This window comes from Chiloscyllium punctatum, unplaced genomic scaffold (genome assembly GCF_047496795.1).
Source record: "Chiloscyllium punctatum isolate Juve2018m unplaced genomic scaffold, sChiPun1.3 scaffold_1911, whole genome shotgun sequence".
Taxonomy (NCBI): Eukaryota; Metazoa; Chordata; class Chondrichthyes; order Orectolobiformes; family Hemiscylliidae; genus Chiloscyllium; species Chiloscyllium punctatum.
The window spans coordinates 2,173-20,000 of NW_027311644.1; the positions used below are offsets into that span (position 1 = coordinate 2,173).

The following is a 17,828-nucleotide window of genomic DNA, read 5'->3' on the forward strand; positions in this document are numbered from 1 at the left end:
CCGTGTCCAGGCCGATTTTCATGCATTTCCAACCGTGGGAAGTGGTCCAAAAGGGAATGGGGGTGAATGTGACTGCTCATACCGACTTTGAGACTTTTAAGCCGGGTAGCTCAGCCGGGTTTGACCCGGCGGTTCTGCCGACGGCCTCGCCTTCGAGGGGGGAGCGTCCCCCGTGTTCAGGCCGAATTTTGTGCATTTCGAACCGTGGGAAGTTGCCCAAAAGTCGATGGGAGTGAATGTGACTGCTCAACCCGACTTTGAGACTTGTAAGCCGGGTAGCTCAGCCGGGTTTGACCCGGCGGTTCTGCCGACGGTCTCGTCTTCGAGGCGGGTGCCTCCCCCGTGTACAGGCCGATTTTCATGCATTTCGTACCGTGGGAAGCGGTCCAAAAGGGGATGGGAGTGAACGTGACTGCTCATACCGACTTTGGCGCTTCCGAGCCGGGTAGCTCAGCCGGGTTTGACCCGGCGGTTCTGCCGACGGTCTCGTCTTCGAGGCGGGTGCCTCTCCCGTGTACAGGCCGATTTTCGTGCATTTCCAACCGTGGGAAGTGGTCCAAAAGGGAATGGGGGTGGACGTGACTGCTCAACCCGGCTTTGAGACTTGTAAGCCGGGTAGCTCAGCCGGGTTTGACCCGGCGGTTCTGCCGACGGTCCCGCCTTCGAGGGCGGACCCTCCCCCGTGTACAGGCCGATTTTCGTGCATTTCCAACGGTGGGAAGAGGTCCAAAAGGGGATGGGAGTGAACGTGACTGCTCAACCCGACTCTGAGGCTTCTAACCCGGGTAGCTCGGCCGGGTTTGACCCGTCGATTCTGCCGATGGTCTCGTTTTGGAGGGGGGAGCCTCCCCCGTGTTCAGTCCGATTTTCGTGCATTTCGAACCGTGGGAAGCGGCCCAAAAGGGGATGGGAGTGAATGTGACTGCTCATACCGACTTTGGCGCTTCCGAGCCTGGTAGCTCAGCCGGGTTTGATCCGGCGGTTCTGCCGACGGTCTCGTCTTCGAGGCGGCTCCCTCCCCCGTGTACAGGCCGATTTTCATGCATTTGCAACGGTGGGAAGTTGCCCAAAAGGGGATGGGAGTGAATGTGACTGCTCAACCCGACTTCGAGACTTGTAAGCCGGGTAGCTCAGCCGGGTTTGACCCGGCGGTTCTGCCGACGGTCTCGCCTTCGAGGGGGGAGCCTCCCCCGTGTACAGGCCGATTTCCGTGCATTTCCAACGGTGGGAAGAGGTTCAAAAGGGGATGGGAGTGAATGTGACTGCTCAACCCGACTCTGAGGCTTCTAACCCGGGTAGCTCGGCCGGGTTTGATCCGGCGGTTCTGCCGACGGTCTCGTCTTCGAGGCCGGTGCCTCCCCCGTGTACAGGCCGATTTTCGTGCATTTCCAACGGTGGGAAGAGGTTCAAAAGGGGATGGGGGTGAATGCGACTGCTCAACCCGACTCTGAGGCTTCTAACCCGGGTAGCCCGGCCGGGTTTGACCCGGCGGTTCTGCCGTCGGTCTCGCCTTCGAGGGCGGAGCCTCCCCCGTGTACAGGCCGATTTTCATGCATTTGCAACGGTGGGAAGTTGCCCAAAAGTCGATGGGAGTGAATGTGACTGCTCAACCCGACTTTGAGACTTTTAAGCCGGGTAGCTCAGCCGGGTTTGACCCGGCGGTTCTGCCGACGGTCTCGCCTTCGAGGGGGGAGCCTCCCCCGTGTACAGGCCGATTTTCGTGCATTTCCAACGGTGGGAAGAGGTTCAAAAGGGGATGGGAGTGAATGTGACTGCTCAACCCGACTCTGAGGCTTCTAACCCGGGTAGCTCGGCCGGGTTTGATCCGGCGGTTCTGCCGACGGTCTCGTCTTCGAGGCCGGTGCCTCCCCCGTGTACAGGCCGATTTTCGTGCATTTCCAACGGTGGGAAGTGGTCCAAAAGGGAATGGGGGTGGACGTGTCTGCTCATACCGACTTTGAGACTTGTAAGCCGGGTAGCTCAGCCGGGTTTGTTCCGGCGGTTCTGCCGACGGTCTCGTCATCGAGGGGGGAGCCTCCCCCGTGTCCAGGCCGATTTTCATGCATTTCCAACCGTGGGAAGTGGTCCAAAAGGGAATGGGGGTGAATGTGACTGCTCATACCGACTTTGAGACTTTTAAGCCGGGTAGCTCAGCCGGGTTTGACCCGGCGGTTCTGCCGACGGTCTCGCCTTCGAGGGGGGAGCGTCCCCCGTGTTCAGGCCGAATTTTGTGCATTTCGAACCGTGGGAAGTTGCCCAAAAGTCGATGGGAGTGAATGTGACTGCTCAACCCGACTTTGAGACTTGTAAGCCGGGTAGCTCAGCCGGGTTTGACCCGGCGGTTCTGCCGACGGTCTCGTCTTCGAGGCGGGTGCCTCCCCCGTGTACAGGCCGATTTTCATGCATTTCGTACCGTGGGAAGCGGTCCAAAAGGGGATGGGAGTGAACGTGACTGCTCAACCCGACTTTGGCGCTTCCGAGCCGGGTAGCTCAGCCGGGTTTGACCCGGCGGGTCTGCCGACGGTCTCGCCTTCGAGGGGGGAGCGTCCCCCGTGTTCAGGCCGAATCTTGTGCATTTCGAACCGTGGGAAGTTGCCCAAAAGTCGATGGGAGTGAATGTGACTGCTCAACCCGACTTTGAGACTTGTAAGCCGGGTAGCTCAGCCGGGTTTGACCCGGCGGTTCTGCCGACGGTCTCGTCTTCGAGGCGGATGCCACCCCCGTGTACAGGCCGATTTTCGTGCATTTCCAACCGTGGGAAGTGGTCTAAAAGTCGATGGGAGTGAACGTGACTGCTCAACCCGACTCTGAGGCTTCTAACCCGGGTAGCTCGGCCGGGTTTGACCCGGCGGTTCTGCCGACGGTCTCGTCTTCGAGGCGGGTGCCTCCCCCGTGTACAGGCCGATTTTCGTGCATTTCGAACCGTGGGAAGTGGTCTAAAAGTCGATGGGAGTGAACGTGACTGCTCAACCCGACTTTGAGACTTGTAAGCCGGGTAGCTCAGCCAGGTTTGACCCGGCGGTTCTGCCGACGGTCTCGCCTTCGAGGGCGGACCCTCCCCCGTGTACAGGCCGATTTTCGTGCATTTCGAACCGTGGGAAGTGGTCTAAAAGTCGATGGGAGTGAACGTGACTGCTCAACCCGACTTTGAGACCTGTAACGCGGGTAGCTCAGCCGGATTTGACCCGGCGGTTCTGGCGACGGTCTCGCCTTCGAGGGGGGAGCGTCCCCCGTGTTCAGGCCGAATTTTGTGCATTTCGAACCGTGGGAAGTTGCCCAAAAGTCGATGGGAGTGAATGTGACTGCTCAACCCGACTTTGGCGCTTCCGAGCCGGGTAGCTCAGCCGGGTTTGACCCGGCGGTTCTGCCGACGGTCTCGTCTTCGAGGAGGGTGCCTCCCCCGTGTACAGGCCGATTTTCATGCATTTCGTACCGTGGGAAGTGGTCCAAAAGGGAATAGGGGTGGACGTGACTGCTCATACCGACATTGAGACTTGTAAGCCGTGTAGCTCGGCCGGGTTTGATCCGGCGGGTCTGCCGACGGTCTCGTCTTCGAGGCGGGTGCCTCCCCCGTGTACAGGCCGATTTTCGTGCATTTCGAACCGTGGGAAGTGGTCCAAAAGGGGATGGGGGTGGACGTGACTGCTCAACCCGACTTTGAGGCTTCTAACCCGGGTAGCTCAGCCGGGTTTGACCCGGCGGTTCTGCCGACGGTCTCGCCTTCGAGGGGGGAGCCTCCCCCGTGTACAGGCCGATTTTCGTGCATTTCGAACCGTGGGAAGTGGCCCAAAAGGGGATGGGAGTGAATGTGACTGATCAACCCGACTTTGGCGCTTCCGAGCCGGGTAGCTCAGCCGGGTTTGACCCGGCGGTTCTGCCGACGGTCTCGTCTTCGAGGCGGGTGCCTCCCCCGTGTACAGGCCGATTTTCATGCATTTCGTACCGTGGGAAGTGGTCCAAAAGGGAATGGGGGTGGACGTGACTGCTCATACCGACATCGAGACTTGTAAGCCGTGTAGCTCGGCCGGGTTTGATCCGGCGGGTCTGCCGACGGTCTCGTCTTCGAGAGGGGGGCCTCCCCCGTGTACAGGCCGATTTTCGTGCATTTCCAACGGTGGGAAGAGGTTCAAAAGGGGATGGGGGTGAATGTGACTGCTCAACCCGACTCTGAGGCTTCTAACCCGGGTAGCTCGGCCGGGTTTGATCCGGCGGTTCTGCCGACGGTCTCGTCTTCGAGGCCGGTGCCTCCCCCGTGTACAGGCCGATTTTCGTGCATTTCCAACGGTGGGAAGTGGTCCAAAAGGGAATGGGGGTGAATGTGACTGCTCATACCGACTTTGAGACTTTTAAGCCGGGTAGCTCAGCCGGGTTTGACCCGGCGGTTCTGCCGACGGTCTCGCCTTCGAGGGGGGAGCGTCCCCCGTGTTCAGGCCGAATTTTGTGCATTTCGAACCGTGGGAAGTTGCCCAAAAGTCGATGGGAGTGAATGTGACTGCTCAACCCGACTTTGAGACTTGTAAGCCGGGTAGCTCAGCCGGGTTTGACCCGGCGGTTCTGCCGACGGTCTCGTCTTCGAGGCGGGTGCCTCCCCCGTGTACAGGCCGATTTTCATGCATTTCGTACCGTGGGAAGCGGTCCAAAAGGGGATGGGAGTGAACGTGACTGCTCATACCGACTTTGGCGCTTCCGAGCCGGGTAGCTCAGCCGGGTTTGACCCGGCGGGTCTGCCGACGGTCTCGCCTTCGAGGGGGGAGCGTCCCCCGTGTTCAGGCCGAATCTTGTGCATTTCGAACCGTGGGAAGTTGCCCAAAAGTCGATGGGAGTGAATGTGACTGCTCAACCCGACTTTGGCGCTTCCGAGCCGGGTAGCTCAGCCGGGTTTGACCCGGCGGTTCTGCCGACGGTCTCGTCTTCGAGGCCGGTGCCTCCCCCGTGTACAGGCCGATTTTCGTGCATTTCCAACGGTGGGAAGTGGTCCAAAAGGGAATGGGGGTGGACGTGTCTGCTCATACCGACTTTGAGACTTGTAAGCCGGGTAGCTCAGCCGGGTTTGTTCCGGCGGTTCTGCCGACGGTCTCGTCATCGAGGGGGGAGCCTCCCCCGTGTCCAGGCCGATTTTCATGCATTTCCAACGGTGGGAACAGGTTCAAAAGGGGATGGGAGTGATTGTGACTGCTCAACCCGACTCTAGGGCTTCTAACCCGGGTAGCCCGGCCGGGTTTGACCCGGCGGTTCTGCCGACGGTCTCGTCTTCGAGGCGGGTGCCTCCCCCGTGTACAGGCCGATTTTCATGCATTTCGTACCGTGGGAAGTGGTCCAAAAGGGAATGGGGGTGGACGTGTCTGCTCATACCGACTTTGAGACTTGTAAGCCGGGTAGCTCAGCCGGGTTTGTTCCGGCGGGTCTGCCGACGGTCTCGTCTTCGAGAGGGGGGGGGCCTCCCCCGTGTACAGGCCGATTTTCGTGCATTTCCAACGGTGGGAACAGGTTCAAAAGGGGATGGGAGTGAATGTGACCGCTCAACCCGACTCTGAGGCTTCTAACCCGGGTAGCTCGGCCGGGTTTGACCCGGCGGTTCTGCCGTCGGTCTCGCCTTCGAGAGGGGCGCCTCCCCCGTGTACAGGCCGATTTTCGTGCATTTCCAACGGTGGGAACAGGTTCAAAAGGGGATGGGGGTGAATGCGACTGCTCAACCCGACTCTGAGGCTTCTAACCCGGGTAGCTCAGCCGGGTTTGACCCGGCGGGTCTGCCGACGGTCTCGTCTTCGAGGCGGGTGCCTCCCCCGTATACAGGCCGATTTTCATGCATTTCGAACCGTGTGAAGTGGTCCAAAAGGGAATGGGGGTGGACGTGTCTGCTCATACCGACTTTGAGACTTGTAAGCCGGGTAGCTCAGCCGGGTTTGTTCCGGCGGTTCTGCCGACGGTCTCGTCTTCGAGGCGGGTGCCTCCCCCGTGTACAGGCCGATTTTCGTGCATTTGCAACGGTGGGAAGTTGCCCAAAAGTCGATGGGAGTGAATGTGACTGCTCAACCCGACTCTGAGGCTTCTAACCCGGGTAGCTCGGCCGGGTTTGACCCGGCGGTTCTGCCGACGGTCTCGTCTTCGAGGCGGGTGCCTCCCCCGTGTACAGGCCGATGTTCGTGCATTTCGAACCGTGGGAAGTGGTCTAAAAGTCGATGGGAGTGAACGTGACTGCTCAACCCGACTTTGAGACTTGTAAGCCGGGTAGCTCAGCCAGGTTTGACCCGGCGGTTCTGCCGACGGTCTCGCCTTCGAGGGCGGACCCTCCCCCGTGTACAGGCCGGTTTTCGTGCATTTCGAACCGTGGGAAGTGATCCAAAAGGGAATGGGGGTGAACGTGACTGCCCAACCCGGCTTTGAGACTTGTAAGCCGGGTAGCTCAGCCGGGTTGGACCCGGCGGTTCTGCCGACGGTCTCGACTTCGAGGCGGGTGCCTCCCCCGTGTACAGGCCGATTTTCATGCATTTGCAACGGTGGGAAGTTGCCCAAAAGTCGATGGGAGTGAATGTGACTGCTCAACCCGACTTCGAGACTTGTAAGCCGGGTAGCTCAGCCGGGTTTGACCCGGCGGTTCTGCCGACGGTCTCGCCTTCGAGGGGGGAGCCTCCCCCGTGTACAGGCCGATTTTCGTGCATTTCCAACGGTGGGAACAGGTTCAAAAGGGGATGGGAGTGATTGTGACTGCTCAACCCGACTCTAGGGCTTCTAACCCGGGTAGCCCGGCCGGGTTTGACCCGGCGGTTCTGCCGACGGTCTCGTCTTCGAGGCGGGTGCCACCCCCGTATACAGGCCGATTTTCATGCATTTCGAACCGTGGGAAGTGGTCCAAAAGGGAATGGGGGTGGACGTGTCTGCTCATACCGACTTTGAGACTTGTAAGCCGGGTAGCTCAGCCGGGTTTGATCCGGCGGTTCTGCCGACGGTCTCGCCTTCGAGGGGGGAGCCTCCCCCGTGTTCAGTCCGATTTCCATGCATTTCCAACCGTGGGAAGTTGCCCAAAAGGGGATGGGAGTGAATGTGACTGCTCAACCCGACTTTGGCGCTTCCGAGCCGGGTAGCTCAGCCGGGTTTGACCCGGCGGTTCTGCCGACGGTCTCGTCTTCGAGGCGGGTGCCTCCCCCGTGTACAGGCCGATTTTCATGCATTTGGAACCGTGGGAAGTGGTCCAAAAGGGAATGGGGGTGGACGTGACTGCTCATACCGACTTTGAGACTTGTAAGCCGGGTAGCTCAGCCGGGTTTGACCCGGCGGTTCTGCCGACGGTCTCGCCTTCGAGGGGGGAGCCTCCCCCGTGTTCAGTCCGATTTTCGTGCATTTCCCACGGTGGGAAATGGTATCTTTCATTACGGGGACAAGGGTCTGAAGCGGTGAAGTCAGTAACCGGCATAGTTAAGGAAAGGGTTCGAATTTTCTCAACAGTACGAAAAAAGTGAGCAGGGAAGCTAGAGAAGGTGTCAGTGAGTCCCAAACGAGTGAACCGCAAAACTTAGGGAAATGCCCGAAAGCGTTTTAAAGGGTGAAATCGGGAACGAGGAAATGATGGGAAAGTGCCTGAAAGTGCTAAATGAGTAAACAGAAAAACGAAGAAAAATGTTTGAAAAGAAGAAGTGAGTAACCAGGAAAACTTAGAAAAATGTTCAAAACGAAGAAATCAGTAACCAGGAAAACTTAGAAAAATGATCAAAAAGAAGAAATGAGTAACCAGGAAAACTTAGAAAAATGTTTAAAAAGAAGAAATCAGTAACCAGGAAAACTTAGGAAAATGTTTAAAAAGAAGAAGTGAGTAACCAGAAAAACTTAGAAAAATGTTTAAAAAGAAGAAATCAGTAACCAGAAAAACTGCGAAAAATGTTTAAAAAGAAGAAATGAGTAACCAGAAAAACTTAGAAAAATGTTTAAAAAGAAGAAATCAGTAACCAGGAAAACTTAGAAAAATGTTTAAAAAGAAGAAATCAGTAACCAGGAAAACTTAGAAAAATGTTATAAAAGAAGAAGTGAGTAACCAGAAAAACTTAGAAAAATGTTTAAAAAGAAGAAATCAGTAACCAGAAAAACTGCGAAAAATGTTTAAAAAGAAGAAATCAGTAACCAGACAAACTGCGAAAAATGTTTAAAAAGAAGAAATCAGTAACCAGGAAAACTTAGAAAAATGTTTAAAAAGAAGAAGTGAGTAACCAGAAAAACTTAGAAAAATGTTTAAAAAGAAGAAATCAGTAACCAGAAAAACTGCGAAAAATGTTTAAAAAGAAGAAATCAGTAACCAGGAAAACTTAGAAAAATGTTTAAAAAGAAGAAATCAGTAACCAGAAAAACTTAGAAAAATGTTTCAAAAGAAGAAGTGAGTAACCAGAAAAACTTAGAAAAATGTTTAAAAAGAAGAAATCAGTAACCAGGAAAACTTAGAAAAATGTTTAAAAAGAAGAAATCAGTAACCAGAAAAACTGCGAAAAATGTTTAAAAAGAAGAAATCAGTAACCAGAAAAACTGCGAAAAATGTTTAAAAAGAAGAAATCAGTAACCAGACAAACTGCGAAAAATGTTTAAAAAGAAGAAATCAGTAACCAGAAAAACTTAGAAAAATGTTTAAAAAGAAGAAATCAGTAACCAGAAAAACTGCGAAAAATGTTTAAAAAGAAGAAATCAGTAACCAGAAAAACTTAGAAAAATGTTTAAAAAGAAGAAGTGAGTAACCAGAAAAACTTAGAAAAATGTTTAAAAAGAAGAAATGAGTAACCAGGAAAACTTAGAAAAATGTTTAAAAAGAAGAAATCAGTAACCAGAAAAACTTAGAAAAATGTTTAAAAAGAAGAAATGAGTAACCAGAAAAACTTAGAAAAATGTTTAAAAAGAAGAAATCAGTAACCAGAAAAACGGCGAAAAATGTTTAAAAAGAAGAAATCAGTAACCAGAAAAACGGCGAAAAATGTTTAAAAAGAAGAAATCAGTAACCAGACAAACTGCGAAAAATGTTTAAAAAGAAGAAATCAGTAACCAGAAAAACTTAGAAAAATGTTTAAAAAGAAGAAATCAGTAACCAGGAAAACTTGGAAAAAAACACTTAGAAAAATTTTCAGCAAAGTGTGAAAAATATTCTAAGTGTCAGCGGAGGAAAATGCTGCAGCATCGGGAAAGATTCGCAAACTTACACCGAACATGTGCTCCGAAGTGCCGGAGGAATTGGGTGAATTGAGCCCGGCAAATGGCCAGCTGTCGTTTTGTGCCTGCAGCCCGAAAACTTTAACTTTGTCTGTCGCGGAAGTCCGGACCGAGAAAAATCCAAACGGTTTTGACCGGACCGAGTTCCAGACCGATGCAGTCAAATTTGGAATTCAGACCCATTCAGTGCCACTTGTAGTTTTTCCGCAGTGAGGTTGGCGGGGTACCCGGAGATATATGGGAACACGATTTTTAGAACAAAATGGCGGCGCGGGACCGTTCTGAAAGGCATCCGAAAAACGGTTCCACGGGCATAGCACTTTAATGACAGGTATGAGTGCATGCCGGAGAGCTCTTGGAAGTCGAATTTTTGACACTTTGTCAATTTTTTGACAGATTTGACAAACTCTTTCTGTCTGTTCTAAGAGTCAGTCAGAGACTTGTGCGGCGGTCTTTTGACACTATTGGAGGGCGGGCAAACCCCACGTTGACTCCGGCCGTCCCTCCACAGGCGCTCGTGTCCAAAATGAAGGCGAGAGACGCGAGTGGCCTGGTTCCCTTGGGTGTTGCCAAGAAGGCTGCGGGCTGACCGTTGCCTGAGCACTCCCTAAAGCCTCTTGTGATGAGAGCAGACCTCGCCTGCCGCACGACCGGCTCTGGGAGTCGTTGGGCCGCTATTTGTGAATAGTCTGGTCCTCCTCTGCCACCCGGACAAGCGCGATGGCTCTGCCGCCCTGCGGTGCTCGTCACCCAGGTTTGGGGAACACGATACTCGTAACAAAAATAAAAGGCGGCTCGGGACCTGCAGGCGAAAGGGGTCCCGTGGTGCTAAGCACGTCGACTTCGGGTCTCGGTGCAAGCCGGAGAGCTCACGGAAGTCTAAAGTTTTCGGCACGTGGTCGAATCTTTTCAAAGGCTTACCCGGCTCTTTCCGTCCATTCTGAGAGTAAGTCAGAGGCCGGTGCGGAGGTCTCTTGACAATCGGAGGGGGTGGTGGCCCTCCGCAGGCGCTCGTGTCGAAAATGAAGGCGAGAGACGCGAGTGGCCTGGTTCCCCTGGGTGTTGCCAGGAAGGCTGCGGGCTGACCCTTGCCTGAGCACTCCCTAAAGCCTCTTGTGATGAGAGCAGACCTCGCGCGCCGCACGACCGGCTCTGGGAGTCGTTGGGCCGCTATCTGTGAATAGTCTGGTCCTCCTCTGCCACCCGGCCAAGTGCGATGGCTCTGCCGCCCTGCGGTGCTCGTCACGCAGGTATGGGGCACACGATGCTCGTAACAGCAAATAAAGGCGGCTCGGGACCTGCAGGCGAAAGGGGTCCCGTGGTGCTTAGCACGTCGACTTCGGGTCTCGGTGCAAGCCGGAGAGCTCACGGAAGTCTAAAGTTTTCGGCACGTGGTCGAATCTTTTGAAAGGCTTACCCGGCTCTTTCCGTCCATTCTGAGAGTCAGTCAGAGGCCGGTGCGGCGGTCTATTGACGACCGGAGGCTCCCATGGGTGTTGCGATGAGGGTGGAGGGCACAGAACCTTGCCTTAGCACTCCCTAATAAAGCCTCTTGTGAAGAGAGCAGACCTCGCGCGCCGCACGACCGGCTCTGGGAGTCGTTGGGCCGCTATCTGTGAATAGTCTGGTCCTCCTCTGCCACCCGGCCAAGTGCGATGGCTCTGCCGCCCTGCGGTGCTCGTCACGCAGGTATGGGGCACACGATGCTCGTAACAGCAAATAAAGGCGGCTCGGGACCTGCAGGCGAAAGGGGTCCCGTGGTGCTTCGCACGTCGACTTCGGGTCTCGGTGCAAGCCGGAGAGCTCACGGAAGTCTAAAGTTTTCGGCACGTGGTCGAATCTTTTGAAAGGCTTACCCGGCTCTTTCCGTCCATTCTGAGAGTCAGTCAGAGGCCGGTGCGGCGGTCTATTGACGACCGGAGGCTCCCATGGGTGTTGCGATGAGGGTGGAGGGCACAGAACCTTGCCTTAGCACTCCCTAATAAAGCCTCTTGTGAAGAGAGCAGACCTCGCGCGCCGCACGACCGGCTCTGGGAGTCGTTGGGCCGCTATCTGCGAATAGTCGGGTCCTCCTCTGCCACCCGGCCAAGTGCGATGGCTCTGCCGCCCTGCGGTGCTCGTCACGCAGGTATGGGGCACACGATGCTCGTAACAGCAAATAAAGGCGGCTCGGGACCTGCAGGCGAAAGGGGTCCCGTGGTGCTTCGCACGTCGACTTCGGGTCTCGGTGCAAGCCGGAGAGCTCACGGAAGTCTAAAGTTTTCGGCACGTGGTCGAATCTTTTGAAAGGCTTACCCGGCTCTTTCCGTCCATTCTGAGAGTCAGTCAGAGGCCGGTGCGGCGGTCTATTGACGACCGGAGGCTCCCATGGGTGTTGCGATGAGGGTGGAGGGCACAGAACCTTGCCTTAGCACTCCCTAATAAAGCCTCTTGTGAAGAGAGCAGACCTCGCGCGCCGCACGACCGGCTCTGGGAGTCGTTGGGCCGCTATCTGTGAATAGTCGGGTCCTCCTCTGCCACCCGGCCAAGTGCGATGGCTCTGCCGCCCTGCGGTGCTCGTCACGCAGGTATGGGGCACACGATGCTCGTAACAGCAAATAAAGGCGGCTCGGGACCTGCAGGCGAAAGGGGTCCCGTGGTGCTTAGCACGTCGACTTCGGGTCTCGGTGCAAGCCGGAGAGCTCACGGAAGTCTAAAGTTTTCGGCACGTGGTCGAATCTTTTGAAAGGCTTACCCGGCTCTTTCCGTCCATTCTGAGAGTCAGTCAGAGGCCGGTGCGGCGGTCTATTGACGACCGGAGGCTCCCATGGGTGTTGCGATGAGGGTGGAGGGCACAGAACCTTGCCTTAGCACTCCCTAATAAAGCCTCTTGTGAAGAGAGCAGACCTCGCGCGCCGCACGACCGGCTCTGGGAGTCGTTGGGCCGCTATCTGTGAATAGTCTGGTCCTCCTCTGCCACCCGGCCAATCGCGATGGCTCTGCCGCCCTGCGGTGCTTATCACGCAGGTTTGGGGCACACGATACTCGTAACAGCAAATTAAAAATAAAGGCGGCTCGGGACCTGCAGGCGAAAGGGGTCCCGGTGCAAGCCGGAGAGCTCACGGAAGTCTAAAGTTTTCGGCACGTGGTCGAATCTTTTGAAAGGCTTACACGGCTCTTTCCGTCCATTCTGAGAGTTAAGTCAGAGGCCTGTGCGGAGGTCTCTCGACGACATGAGGAGTTGGCTAACCCTGGGTGTTGCGATGAGGGTGGAGGCCGCAGAACCTTGCCTTAGCACTCCCTAAAGCCACTTGTGATGAGAGCAGACCTCGCGTGCCGCACCACCGGCTCTGGGAGTCGTTGGGCCGCTATCTGTGAATAGTCTGGTCCTCCTCTGCCACCCGGCCAAGCGCGATGGCTCTGCCGCCCTGCGGTGCTTATCACGCAGGTTTGGGGCACACGATACTCGTAACAGAAAATTAAAAATAAAGGCGGCTCGGGACCTGCAGGCGAAAGGGGTCCCGGTGCAAGCCGGAGAGCTCAGGGAAGTCTAAAGTTTTCGGCACGTGGTCGAATCTTTTGAAAGGCTTACCCGGCTCTTTCCGTCCATTCTGAGAGTTAAGTCAGAGGCCTGTGCGGAGGTCTCTCGACGACATGAGGGGTTGGCTAACCCTGGGTGTTGCGATGAGGGTGGAGGCTGCAGAACCTTGCCTTAGCACTCCCTAAAGCCACTTGTGATGAGAGCAGACCTCGCGTGCCGCACCACCGGCTCTGGGAGTCGTTGGGCCGCTATCTGTGAATAGTCTGGTCCTCCTCTGCCACCCGGCCAAGCGCGATGGCTCTGCCGCCCTGCGGTGCTCGTCACGCAGGTTTGGGGAACGCGATACTTGTAATAACAAATTGAAAAAAAAAGGCGGCTCGGGACCTGCAGGCGAAAGGGGTCCCGTGGTGCTTAGCACGTCGACTTCGGGTCTCGTTGCAAGCCGGAGAGCTCACGGAAGTCTAAAGTTTTCGGCACGTGGTCGAATCTTTTGAAAGGCTTACCCTGCTCTTTCCGTCCATTCTGAGAATAAGTCAGAGGCCGGTGCGGAGGTCTCTTGACAATCGGAGGGGGTGGCGTCCCTCCGCAGGCGCTCGTGTCTAAAATGAAGGCGAGACACGAGTGGCCTAGTTCCCCAGGGTGTTGCCAGAAAGGCTGCGGGCTGACCGTTGCCTTCGCACTCCCTAAAGCCTCTTGTGATGAGAGCAGACCTCGCGCGCCGCACCACCGGCTCTGGGAGTCGTTGGGCCGCTATCTGTGAATAGACTGGTCCTCCTCTGCCACCCGGCTAAGTGCGATGGCTCTGCCGCCCTGCGGTGCCCGTCACGCAGGTTTTTGTGAACACGGAGAGCTCACGGAAGTCTAAAGTTTTCGGCACGTGGTCGAAGCTTTTGACAGGCTTACAGAGCTCTTTCCGTCTAATCTGAGAGTCAGTCAGAGGCCGGTGCGGAGGTCTATTGACGACCGGAGGCTCCCCTGGGTGTTGCGATGAGGGTGGAGGGCACAGAACCTTGCCTTAGCACTCCCTAATAAAGCCTCTTTCGTGCTCTTGGGCGCCCTGTTTTTTTTTCAACCAATAGATGTATGTCTCTGCGGGCCGCACCAGGCTGGTGCTCCCCACAGCTTCACGCCACCCTGCTCCGCCCGCACGCCGGCGTGCAGGTGGCTGCTGCTAAAGGTGGGGAGTGTATGTGCGGTCCGGGTGGCTTTCCTCTGGCGAGGGAGAGACCTTAAGCAAACTCAGAGACAAATCTTGACGGTCGATCACTCGTAAAAAATAAAACGTGACAAACTTTGTGTTGGTTCAAGTACGAAAGGATCTCTGTCGGCTTGGGGGTACGCCCGTTTCAACTTGTCTCGCGAGGGTGGTTTCGGGGCCAGCAGGAGAGCTCGTCGGGGTAGCAGGCCCTGCAGCCGTGGTCACCGCCAAACCCCCCCAACTCGAGCAAGTGAAAAAAAAAAGTAACAGGAGCGAAAGCATCTCTGTCGGCTTGGGGGTACGCCCGTTTCCGTTTCAACTTGTCTCGCGAGGGTGGTTTCGGGGCCAGCAGGAGAGCTCGTCGGGGTAGCAGGCCCTGCAGCCGTGGTCACCGCCAAACCCCCACAACTCGAGCAAGTGAAAAAAAAAAGTAACAAATAAGAAAGGATCGTCGGCTTGGGGGTACGCCCGTTTCCGTTTCAACTTGTCTCGCGAGGGTGGTTTCGGGGCCAGCAGGAGAGCTCGTCGGGGTAGCAGGCCCTGCAGCCGTGGTCACCGCCAAACCCCCACAACTCGAGCAAGTGAAAAAAAAAAGTAACAAATAAGAAAGGATCGTCGGCTTGGGGGTACGCCCGTTTCCGTTTCAACTTGTCTCGCGAGGGTGGTTTCGGGGCCAGCAGGAGAGCTCGTCGGGGTAGCAGGCCCTGCAGCCGTGGTCACCGCCAAATCCCCACAACTCGAGCAAGTGAAAAAAAAAGTAACAAATAAGAAAGGATCGTCGGCTTGGGGGTACGCCCGTTTCCGTTTCAACTTGTCTCGCGGGGGTGGTTTCGGGGCCAGCAGGAGAGCTCGTCGGGGTAGCAGGCCCTGCAGCCGTGGTCACCGCCAAACCCCCCCAACTGTTGGGCGCCTACCTGCGCGGGGCAGGAGGACACTTTCCGATTTCAAATCTCCGTTTGCCGAGTCCACCCCGAACGCACGCGGGCGGGCGGGTTCGCATCACCCTTCGTCACAAGGGGCGAAGCCCGTTCCACCGTCTCGTCAGTAGTGCCGACCGGTCTGTGATCGACGAGGGGAGCCACACCAGGTCCGGCCCTGCTGCTTGGCGGCACCGCGTCGTCGGGAGCTCGCGACAGACGGAGGGTTTCGGTGTACTCTCCAGCCACGGGAAACGAAGCCGGTGATGCAGGCGCCGGTCTTTCGCTCCCAAATCGGCTGGGTTTACATCGTTGCTATCTAGTCACGCTCCCTTCAAACCCGACGGGGTACCTATTCCCCTCACCCGTCTGTGCGTATACAGCCTCTTTGCACTTGCGGGATGGGGGTGGTGGTTTAAAGACTCTCGAGTTGCCGCCCGTCGGTCTCCGAGCTCCGTGCAGTAGTGATCCCCAGCGAACTGCCAGCAGGGCGAACGAGCGATCCCGCTCTCGGTCGGGGCGCCTGGCGTCGATCGGTGGTCGGTGGCTTGCGGGCAAGCTGCGCTGTGAGTGTGGGAACGAGTATGACGAGCCGTTGCCGCGACTCCCAGTCCACCTCGGCGGTGGCTGGGCCGGGCGGGCGTCTGCTCGGGCGAGTGCCGCCCCCGCCTCCTCGCAGGAAGTCCGCTCGCCGACACGCCGCCACGTGCACGCGTCAGTGACGCTGCCGAACCGATGGCCGGTGCCCGTTCCCGCCTCTGCTTTTCCTAGGGCAAAGCTGCTGCACGCCTCGTGATACTAGGCGGGCGACATGGTGGCGGTGATCCTGCCTCCGTCGCTGCGGTGCGTTGGGGCACGCATCGCCTCTTGGGCGCCCTGTCCTCCTCCCCCCAATAGACGTATGTTTCTGCGGGCCGCACCAGGATGGTGCTCCCCATCGCTTCACGCCACCCTGCTCCGCCCGCACGCCGGCGTGCAGGTGGCTGTAGCTCAAGGTGGGGAGCGTATGTGCGGTCCGGGTCGCTTTCCTCTGGCGAGGGAGAGACCTAAAACAAACTCAGACAACTCTTGACGGTGGATCACTCGGCTCGTGCGTCGATGACGAACGCAGCTAGCTGCGAGAATTAATGTGAATTGCAGGACACATTGATCATCGACACTTTGAACGCACTTTGCGGCCCCGGGTTCTTCCCGGGGCCACGCCTGTCTGAGGGTCGTTTGGCAATCAATCGCACTCGCCTTGGCTGGCGAGAGCGCGGCTGGGGTGTCGCAGAGGACCCGTCCTCTTTGTCCCCCTAAGTTCAGACTCCGGAGCCCTCCGGCGTCGGAGCGCTTGGCCTTTCCCCCCCACCCTGCACATTCCGTTCGTCAGGCTCGACGCCATCCCCCCGCCGGGGAGCGCGGCCTGGCGTCCGTCTGTGTCGTGGCAGTGGGGCCAGCACGGCTGTCACCGGTCCCAGAATGGCTGTCGGTGGTTCACACTGTGTGTGTGTGCCAACCCTCCTGGTCTCTGGGACACGGAGCTGCCACGAAGTGTTGAGCCTCCAGTGGGGGGTCTGCCTAAGCTCTGCACGTCCGCATTGGGTCCGTCTCTCGGTTGGCTGGCAGTGGAAAGAGTGAAGGGAGCCGCGGAGGTCCGGTGCTGGTGCGCCGCCGGCCTGACCGTGGAGCTCGCCGGTTTGACACGCTGACCCGACTCGATGGTTGATCGATTGAGAGTGCTGGGAGCTGCAGGCCGCCCGCTGCTGCAGCCGCCCGTCTCGTGGTTCGTCCTCGGCCTTAAGTGGCCGGCGGGGCGTCTGATCCTGTCTCCCCTGCTGGCGCCGAGTGCCTGGCCGAGGGAGGAGGTTTTCGTCGAACGCTGTGACTTGGACGGTCGCACGCGCGTGGATCGCTGGCTCTTGGCTCTCCCGTTCAGTCCGCACGTTTTCCGCTCCGTCCTGCCACCGGTCTCGGGAGGTACGGAGGGGTTGGCGGGCGTGGTGTGTGCTCCGTCACCGTGCAGGCACACCTACCACGCCGTCGGCCGACCCCCGCACGGTCCTCCTGGCCATCGGGAGGACGGCGGAACGTCGGGCTGTCGGGGGCCAAGTCGCCAGAAGGCCACCGCTGTGTCTTCCGTACCCTGTCACCGTCGGCGTGCCTTCCTCAACTCGTCCGGCTCGGGGCCGCTGGGTTCAGGAGCGGCGTCGCCCGCCGGCCCCACTGAAGGCCGTGCCGTTCCGCGGCTGGCGATCGATGTGCGTGGCGTGCCTGCGCGACCGGTCGCCACTTGAGCCTCGGCACTCCTCTCTCCCTCTCTCTGACCGTCGGGCAGTCTCTGTCTGCTGGTGCCTCGCACGTCCCGGGCGGCGGGTCGTCACCCCCGCGACCGGGCCTCCGGCAAGGCAGGAATCAGGCTGACCCTTCCGCTCGAGTAAGCAGCCGGCACTTCCGAGTTTCGCCTCCCGCCGTGGACGGGGGAGGGTCTCCGGTCCCGTGGAATTGCGCCGAGCACGTCCCCGCGCGTGGACGCGGCGGCGCTGGAGGCGGCAGGGGCGGCCACTCGTCGACACCATCGCTGGCCAAGGGTGGTGAGCGACGTGCGGGTGGCTGGCTCTCTGACCGTCGCGGCGTCGGCCAAACTCCCGTCCGCGGTGAGACGTTGCCGGCCCACTAAGAGGTGGTGCGGGGGATTCGCACGCTGGCGGTGCGGCCTGGCCATCCTCTGACTCTGGGTACGACCTCAGATCAGACGCGACAACCCGCTGAATTTAAGCATATTACTAAGCGGTGGAAAAGAAACTAACAAGGATTCCCTTAGTAACTGCGAGTGAACAGGGAAGAGCCCAGCGCCGAATCCCCGCTCGCTTGACGGGCGAGGGAAATGTGGCGTACAGAAGCGCTTTCTTCGACGGTGCCCAGTCGCCCCAGTCCTCCTGATCGAGGCCTAGCCTGAGGACGGTGTGAGGCCAGTGGCGGTGAGAGGCGGGTCGAGATCGCGTCTTCTTGGAGTCGGGTTGCTTGTGAATGC

General features: G+C 57.5%; 1 non-coding gene across 1 annotated transcript; it reads left to right on the forward strand.

Annotated features, from left to right (window-relative positions):
* The first annotated feature begins 15,878 nt into the window (after nucleotides 1-15,878).
* LOC140475636 (5.8S ribosomal RNA) lies at nucleotides 15,879-16,032 on the forward strand. The gene has a single exon (XR_011960137.1). It is a non-coding gene; the product is annotated as a 5.8S ribosomal RNA (ribosomal RNA).
* Nucleotides 16,033-17,828: the final 1,796 nt, after the last annotated feature.